Here is a 9,444-nt window from a genome sequence, read left to right as displayed (position 1 = left end):
ACACACACACACACACACACACACACAAACACAGACTCATGAAGCGAGCGCAGCTGGTGATTATTATTAATATGTTCTAAATATATCTGCTGTTCCTTGGAGCAAAAAAGCGGAGACTTGGGGGGGGAAAAAAACCTGAATACAAAAGATAAGACCTGTAACAAAGTTGCCACCTGGAGACGGATGTAAAATACTCACCAGAGGCGTCATTGATGGAGGACGAGAAAAAAACTGAAGATTGCAGATCTTCTAGTTTGACCTGAACACTTTGCTGCTGCGTCGTGTTATCTGGAAGGCGATCGAAAGACAAGGTTAGTCCTCAGACGTTAACATCTGGATAATAAAACGAGAGGGGGGGCTTTATGGATAAGACAGACTTGAGAGATGACAGGAAATGGGATGAGAGGGGGGAGTGACATCCTGCATACAGATGTCTCTGAGGCCAGCAAGTTGTGGTGACTGTGGTGCAGCTCGTGTTCTCCTCCACTAGAGGGAGACAGAGATCATGTCTAAAACTCACATACACCCTCTCACCCTGATGTTTACCTTCAGTCACAAGTTTGGATGCTTTAGTTTTGTGGTGCTGCTGAAACTGCAGCCATCAAACTGACCACAAAGAGAAATCTTTGGCACTCGGTTTCCACAAGAACCGGTTTTCGAACCCTCCTGAAGGGTGGATTCGTTGCAAGGATGCATCTTTCGACTGTCATCGACTGCTTCGAGGAGCCATGACACTTGACAGCCTGCAGGTGGCGATACAGTCTCAAGCACTGATGGTTTTGTGGTTTTTGGGGGAGAGCAGGACTGGGACCTGTCTGCTGTGCGAGCGGCTGTGAGAAAAAGCTGCGAGAGCATTGTTCCACAGGAAACCACACGCCGCTGCTGTGTGTCCTGTCTCTGTCCGCCTGGCAGCCGCAAACGCGAGTCGCAGCGGAAGATCACCCCTGAGCTGCTTTGTGTCTCAGGCATGTCAATAAAAACACACCGGGATTTACCGTACCCACGTACTTAGCAGCTATCTTGAGACTGAAATGTCCTCTGAGGATCAAGGTCAAGGGTCATGAGTTTCCAGCAAATGGCTTTTGAAGGCAGAAACAGCCCGATGAGAAGATAAATACTGATGGTGTCGCCGTCTACGACAGCTCCGGAACAGCTGTGGCACACGTGCGCTCAGCTGCGCGAGTCTTCTCCTGCACAGGTTGAACACTTTTCTGCTCGAGGGGGGCTGACGGTAGCCGTCAGCCGGGAGGGCACTGACATTTACTCTCACCACCTGGATTTGTATTTTCAGACTGAAACCCATAATAAACCCTTGATGCTTCGAATTACAGCGAGGCATTCAGTAGGTTTTTGAATGACAGATTTATAGCGCCGGTAACACCTCCATCGCTTTCCCTCGGTCTTTGTCGCGCGGGTTTACCAAATTCAGCTGTCTGAGGAGTGAAGCCCGGCTAAATCGCTTTCTGGGGAAATTAATTGTTTTTCCGTTGGCGAAGGAGGCGTCTCTCCCTCTGTCAGTGTCGTTAATTTGGTTCCCTCCCTCCTCTCTCCTCTTTCTTAACCTTTTTCTGACAGGATTAATTAAATGCCACTCCAACAATCAGGTGCGTGCCAGAGGAGGGAGTGGACGGGACCGTGTCTGTGTGTGTGTGTGTGTGTATAACCTTAAGCTATTTCTTTTATCTTTTCTAAGACCCTCCCTGCTGCTCTGCCTGAACAGATCCAAGATCATAGTTCCTATCTGTCTGTCTGTCTGTCTGTCTACTTGACTGTGTATTTACAGTATGTCCCCGTCTGCTGCGAGACTGAAATACAGTTTTACAACATCGCAACTTCCAGTAAAGATAGCGGTTAAAGGCGACCAGAATATGTTGTTAAGTGCTCGAAGATCCAACCACCGCTGAGGCTCGTCGCGCGAGAGAGACACTTAAAGACAACGGGACGGTGTCGTGATCGAGAAGCAAACGAGGAAATAAATTCCACCACGGCATTAGCAGCGATCCGCCATTAGCCTTTGTACGGAAGCACAGAACGGCCACGCTTGCGATTATTTTATCAGATTTTGTAAATTATTTTTATCTGGAGATAAGAAAGCTCATTTTCTCGTTTTGGGAGGTTAATCTGTCTCCTCATCTCGAGAATACAAAAGGCGTGAGACAACAAGACTGTTCATCACAAGAAAACAACTCCACGACGTGCCATGTTCTCCTTTTTTGCTATAACGTTTTACCCAGTGATTCATGGGTAATCAATATCAATTTTAGGGAAAGGCTTATGTCAACTGTGTGTGACCGGTCCGGTACAACGCTGGCAACCCGCCACCTTAAGCATGGTGTACAAAGGTGCAACTGAGCTTGCTATTGTGCGGATCTGAACTTCTGATGTCGATTGCTTTTTTGCGAGATGTGCCAGTTAGCCCTGAGCTAGTCTCTGGGTGTCTGGCTCACCTGCCACCTTTTACAAAAAACAGGTGTGGCCAACTTTACATAAAAGCGCTGGCGTGGGATAATTTAGCCAGGAGTCGGCGAGTCAGTCACCCTGTGGCTCTGCTGTAAAAATTGACAAAGGCCGGCTTTCAACTCGCAACTTTTAAGATGTAATAAATCACATTTCAGTTACACACTTTGTTGAGCCCCAATGTTTATTTATTTTTTATTTTTTTCAATCTCCCTTCACTTTGGACTCCTTCACCTCCAAGTGTCAATCAAGCGTGATCAGACGCTGGTTCCTTTTAATTTTCACAATGGAAGCATTTTTTCTTTTTCCTCATCCAAAAACAAACTGAAGCGCTCCAGTGAACCATTTTCTTTTTTCTCAAGCACACCATTAGACGCTCTCCGCTTGGCAAACAGCGGATGTTATTTTTCTGGATGAAGAAGAAAAGGCAATTTGATAAAGCAAACAAAGCTGATTTTATGGAAAAGTCGAGAGGTTTAATAGAACAATTAATGTGCCGCAGAGCAAAATTCCCGTCCACCTCAGCTGAGGTTACGCGGCGTGCCAATTAGCGCGCTAACAAGCTAGACTTAAAGTCTGTACAGTTATTACAGTTACGGGGTAACATTTATTTCTGCTGAGGTGAGGGTAGACTGCTTCAGTCTGTGTAGTTCAGACTTACTTTGCGAGATTTAGCCTGTTGAATAAAAAAAATAGATCGATCACAGCTTTCATTTGAACTACGGGTCATCTGCAGCAGGGGCGGACTCAGGACGTTTGAGGGGCTGGGGCAAAAAAACAAAAAAATCGGCCACCAGCATGCAGAAAGTCGTGTTTCTAGGGCACTTCGCCAAGTTTCGACAGCTGGAAGGGCACTTTGTAACGTGCACAGCACTTTTTTTTATCTACCCAAGAGGGCACTTTCACAGCAATTTTTCAAACATTGCCACCACCGCCGCTAATGCTCAGCCTCATTGTTCCATCATAATGTGTCACAATCCTGTGGTTCCTGTTTTCTGCTCGTCCAGATGTACTCCCTCTGCACTCAGTGACTGCATAAAGCTGGCGATTAACTCCTCCCCGGCCAAGAATGTAAACTCCAAAACTGTAAGGTAAATAAAGTCAGCAGCATCCTTCGTTTATCTTTTTTCCTGTGCAGGAAAGAGGACAGATGCCAGGCTTTAATTCCAGTTTTTCTACATCCAAACTTTAATGGAATTTCCCTCCTGCCGTAAAACAACAACGCAACAAATGATTATGCATTAGATGTGACATTTAAAGCCGCACAACCAGAGCCGGCGCGGCGCTCTGACCTTTACTGTAGATAGCTCTGAACAAGCCCGTGCACCTGACTGCTCTGTGAAATATGTGATCGGCCTCTCCCGCCCTCCCTCCCTGCAGATCCAGACACATAATTCACCTGGGTGAGGTCCCTATACTTTTTTCTTTTTTACCCAAACAGCGAGTCTGATCCTGTGCCATCTATGCATTTCCCTCTAAGTGTTTTTGACCCCCTGTCAGCTGGTGTTATAAACCATAGGGCCTCCAGAGTAGCTGCGACCGTGAGAGGGTTGTTTTTCATCAAGTCTGTGCAGCCGGCATCTGAATCCACGCCACTTTCACACAAACTGCACCCAAAGCCAGCCGATCAAGCTGTTGTGCAGCAGTTACAGTTGTGCAACGGGGTGAGCCCTGCAGTTTTTCCTCCAAGTGTCCTGCTTTCTCCACATCGCGTCAGTGTTGTCTCTGCCGCCACCCTCCCTCCCACCGGATCGCAGCAAACCGCCGACCAGCTGTAACTGCACAGACGCCCCGGAGTCTTTTCAACTTTACTCAAAACACAAAGCAGTTTTGTTAGCTTCTCCACGGAATCAGCGTTTCACTCCGACTGTTGCCCACCGAGAGCCATCTATACGTGGATTTCTCTTAAACTGTTCGTGCTGCTGACGCGATATTCAGGATTGCGTATTTTGCATCAAGTGACACGTTTTCACATTTCCAAGTTGAGAATGTTGAATTTTTTAATGAACCCTCGGAGTCACATCGGATTCTGCTCACATACTTACTGTGCATGGTAATATTATATAAAGTATATCCTCGTTGTGGAGCTTCTAGTTTCTGGCCTCTCATGACAGACATTAATCACAAGTGGGAAGCCAGTGAGGGATCACACCGTAGTATCACATGTCCGTCTTATTCCTTGCCAGGTCAGCAGCAGAGTCAGCAGCAGAGTTTAGACAAGGTGGAAAATGGCCAGAAAAGCAATCGAGCTTGATATGAACTGTTTTGACTGGTAAAACATGACTAATATAAGAAGACATGACGCGACACTACAGTCTGCCGGCCCTCCACTGACATCTGTGTGGACCTGGTAGATAAATTCCAACTGAGTTCCAAAAGAGATCAGTGTCCCTGCACTGAAAAGTAATGTCTTACTTAATACTCAAAAAACCGTAGTGTTCGCTGTTCGCTGTTCTCTGTTCTCTGTTCTCTGTTCTCTGTTTCAAGTTTTCTGTCACAAAAAACGGTTCGTCTGTTGGAAAGACACCGGGAAGAAGTGAACTTGAAACCCCAATGCTTTCATCTCCCGTCATCGCCCCGTGTCACATAAAGAAGTGTGACCGGACACGTGTGTGTGAGTGTGTGTGCGGCTTTAATCAAGTCCGAACGGACCAGTGGGACACTTCATTACCCAGGGGACCATGGGAGCATGAGAACACGCTAATTAAAGAGTGACTCACTTCATCTGACAGAGATTGTTGACATCAGAGGATGACTGGACTAAACCCCTAGTCCACCTCCACCTTCATCTGCACACACACACACGCACACACACACACACACTCATATCTGTGCATCTGCAAGACAGCCGATGTCGCGTGTGTGTGTGTCTCTGTGTGTGTGTGTGTGCTGCTTGGCAGTTGAAGGACCCGAAGGGCTGTCCACAAAGCAAGAGACCCAGAAGTGGGCTGAGTCACTGCTTAATGTGTGTGTGTGTGTGTGTGGTTCTGTGTGTGTGTGCCATTGTGTCATCGATGTCTGTACTGCGACCCCCGAGGCTGAGTGGAAGTCTGGCATTATCGTTGATGATGAGCTTGGAGGGCTCAGCTGAACGGAGGATGTTATGACGAGCCCTACTACATGCCACTTTTGCGCGAGTATGTACATGTGCTTGTGTGTGTTTGTGTGTGCGCGTGTCTGCCTGGTAACCAAGTCTCTCATCTCCATATAAATGGCCTGTGGGAGAGGGGATGGTTTCTATTTAAATGCGAGCGTTTGAATGTGTATGGTGTGCTATTCTTGGACCGAGCCGCTGCTATCATACAGTCCAATCATCCACACAAACAAAACCATCGTCACTCCCATGAAGGCTCTGTGTGTGTGTGTGTGTGTGTGTGTGTGTTTCACTGGTGGAGCGATTTGCATCGTGTTTGAGTTGAGCGGTGAGGTAATTCAGACTCGCAGTATGTCGCTGCTGACTTCCGGGCTGCACGGCTCGCTGACCGTACAGTATGTCTCACAGAGCCGGTTACCTGATTCTGGCACACATTTGCGCCACAGATGGCTTCTTTTTTTCTTTTTTTTTCCTTTCTCATTTTTGTGCTGCCGCATGTCTGTCCAACCTAAACACCGCCCAGGCTCCACCCTCTTGATAACGGGCAAAAATGACACATGCCGCATGCGCCTGTCATCAGTTTTTCCTTCTTTTCTGCAACTTTTTAGAATCAGTCGGCCATGTTTGAAGTCAGATTTCAAGGGGCCCAGTGTTTGGTTGTTCATGGGCATGTCAGTTTTTATAAACTGCACAGAGCATTAAAAAGGTTGGCGATATTCCATATTTCTTCAGGTGTCAGCAGTCCAATGAAAAACAGCTAACGGCTAATGAATCGTGACACGTTCCCTCATTGTAGTTTATTTTGAGTCAGCCCGACACACACGGCCCTGCTGCTGCTGCTGTAAGACCTCACAACAGCACCGAATGTGTATTAATCCACAGCTGAAAATAGTCCCAAGCAAGCTTTCGCTAAAAACAAAAATGCCCAGATGATTTAGGAAATAAAGGTCCTTTTTAAACTCATATTTGTGATTAATTTTTAAACAGCCAATTGGACTGCAGGCCGCAGACAGGGTAAGTAAGTACTGTGATATGCACCGACGAACCAACGCTGGAATTGAAAAGTTGAAAGGTAAATTTGCCCGCCCGCACTGCAGAGGATGAAGTCGTAAGTCTATTCAGCAGATTTTCTCGTATCGCTGTGTATATCAGCGGCTCTCCGTCGTTCCCTTCATTCACAGACCGTTTGTGTCTCAGTCGCTTCAGATAAGAACGAGGGATCTTGTGTCTCATCCCTCTGCTCTCTGCATCTCAATCACTGCTCCGCATCCCGTCCTCCTTGTGTGATATGAGTGTGCGTCTGACTCGCTCCGAATCTGAATGTGTGACCCAGATATCTATCCGTAAAGCGTATTTCATCTCGTGTATGCAGGACTGTTTTTTCCCCCCGCCATCATTCGCTTGTGTGTCTCACAGGGGAGGTAAGACAAATGCCTACGCAACTTTCGGAGCGTTACTTCTCTGTTCATACAGTGTGCACGTGACTCATTGTCATTTTTCATCGCTGATGAATGCTGCATGCTGGCGTTTAAAGGACACTTTCAGCATTTTATGTAAAACTCTTGTCCTCTTTCTTGCCGAGGGGGGCAAGTAGGAAGATTACAACCATTGACACAGTGACAGTTAGCTTAGCTTAGCTTAAAGACCGGAAAAACTCAAACATGACATTTCACTGAGTCTTCCCATGTGCCAAATTATTCCATAGCTCTGAACAATTGCTTGCTAACATGCAGCCGATCCAGAAGGTCATTGCTCTCGGCCGAGAAACAGTCCGGCACAAAGCCAGTTTTTGCTTTTTCTATCATTTAAACAAGTGAGAATGTTGCTCGTTCACGAAGAGGTAAAGTCCCTCCCTTTCCCAGGGACCACCATGGAACCGAGGTGTTGAGAGTAAATTGTGCTATGAATAACACATATGTTTGTTCATTTAAAATTATTTTTAAACTCCAGAAAGTTGCAGTTTGTCGTTAAGCTGCCGAGGCGGAAGACAACAGTTACACAAACGACGTAATCGCAGTTAACACTCACCAAAACACCTTGCAGTCGGCCTTTCACGTAACTACAGCTGTCAATATTAGGGCTGGGTATCACCAGGTACCTCGCGATACGATACTATCGCGATATTTTGCCCACGATAACGATAATATCACGATACGGCGATTCTGCGATAATCGATATATTGCAATGAATTTCATCCACGATACATCACGATATCTGTGTCACTGAAGAAATTCAGAATTTATTGACTGCACTGAATCCATTTCGCAGGAATTACAAAACATTGTCAATCAATTTCACATGAATGACAGCCAAGTAAACAAAGAGTATATTGCACAGTGTCTCTTCTTAACACACACACTGACTACAACTATCATTAAATATCTATATGTGTGGGTTTCAGAGCTACTTAAACCATTTTTTTTTATTTTATTTGGTTGTATACCTATGTTTGAATAAAGATAAAGCTGTTTGAATAAAGATAAAGCTAATTTTTTATTTACTTATTTATTTTTTTACATATCGATATTTGGCACCAGTGTATCGATAACGCACCTCAAGACGAAATATCGCGATATATCGTAGTATCGATATTTTGGCACACCCCTAGTCAATATGGACGGGCTCGTTTTTGAATTTCACCTTATTTCATGTTTTCCTTGCAGAGGTGACAGCGGTTATAGTCCCTACAGATAGGGAGAGACATATCACCTCTCTCCTACCTGTTGGATTGTGTTTTAAAGCCTTGGTTTTACTTTCTCTCCAAATAAATTGTGGGATTTTCATGTCCCCTTCATGAAAATGGCTTGTTGCAACTTGGTTAAAGCAGAGCGGCTTATGACTTAAATTCTTGCACAAAAAGGAATATTGAACAGAACTGAACGCACTTTTCATCCTGTTGACCGGCTCTCCACCAGGAAGCGAATTAGCCAATTTCCCAAAATATCCATTCATTGGTTTTATTTTGACGGAAGAGGTTAAGATGAATGTTAGTTCCCCAGCCACATCCAGGTGTTCCCTCAAGGAAAGTGAAGTGTGTGTCCATGTGCAATCGGTGTGTTTGCACATCACCCTGCCCTGCAATAAACACATATCTCTTTCTGTGTCTCCTCCTCCATTTACCTGGAAAGAAAAGTGAGCGGATCAGGCGTATGACTCGTCTCTGCCGGTGTAACAGCACACAGAGATCATTTCACACATTACAGCTACAACGTCTCCTGCTGTGAATATAAACTACAAATCATCACACCTCAGCTGAGTATTTTCATCCTACTCACGACACCTCGCCTTTCTGCTGTCTGAATGTTCGGTAACTTCTAATAAAAATGTCCTTCGGGATCGTCTTTATTGAACAATTTCCTACTGGAAAGGCTGTTCACAGCTCACAACTGTGGACTGACGTGGCTTACAAGTCAGGTTCGCAGATTGCCAACCAGGCATCATGGGATCGTAACCGCCCCTCTGCTCGCTTATCTCTGACAGTTTTTGACAGGATTGAAGCTACAAGACATACGCTGAGATGAGTCGGATGTTTAGTACATCTACTTCTGCGTCGCAGATGCAGAGCTGCCTTTTCGCGGCTCCGGAGGGCAGCCATCCGGGTTTCATAATCTATATTTCATAAATCCGATCGCAGTTTGCACTGGGAGAAAATCCGAGTAGCTCCCTTATAACCCTGAACAAAGTGAGCACAGGCACTCACGGAGCCACAACAGGGATATGCAGATCCACTGCAGTCAAATAAAGCTGGTTGAGAAGTTAAGACGCAGACAAACGTTCAGCAAGTGCACAAAATCCTTCTCTGTTGCCATGACAAGATGACAGACGGGAGCTTTCCTCAGAGCAGTTGTTTTTTTCCCCCTCCCAACACATGAATTACTGTTTCATTGATGCCA

Source organism: Sparus aurata, chromosome 23 (genome assembly GCF_900880675.1).
Source record: "Sparus aurata chromosome 23, fSpaAur1.1, whole genome shotgun sequence".
In the NCBI taxonomy this organism is placed as follows: Eukaryota; Metazoa; Chordata; class Actinopteri; order Spariformes; family Sparidae; genus Sparus; species Sparus aurata.
This window is presented reverse-complemented; position numbering follows the sequence as displayed.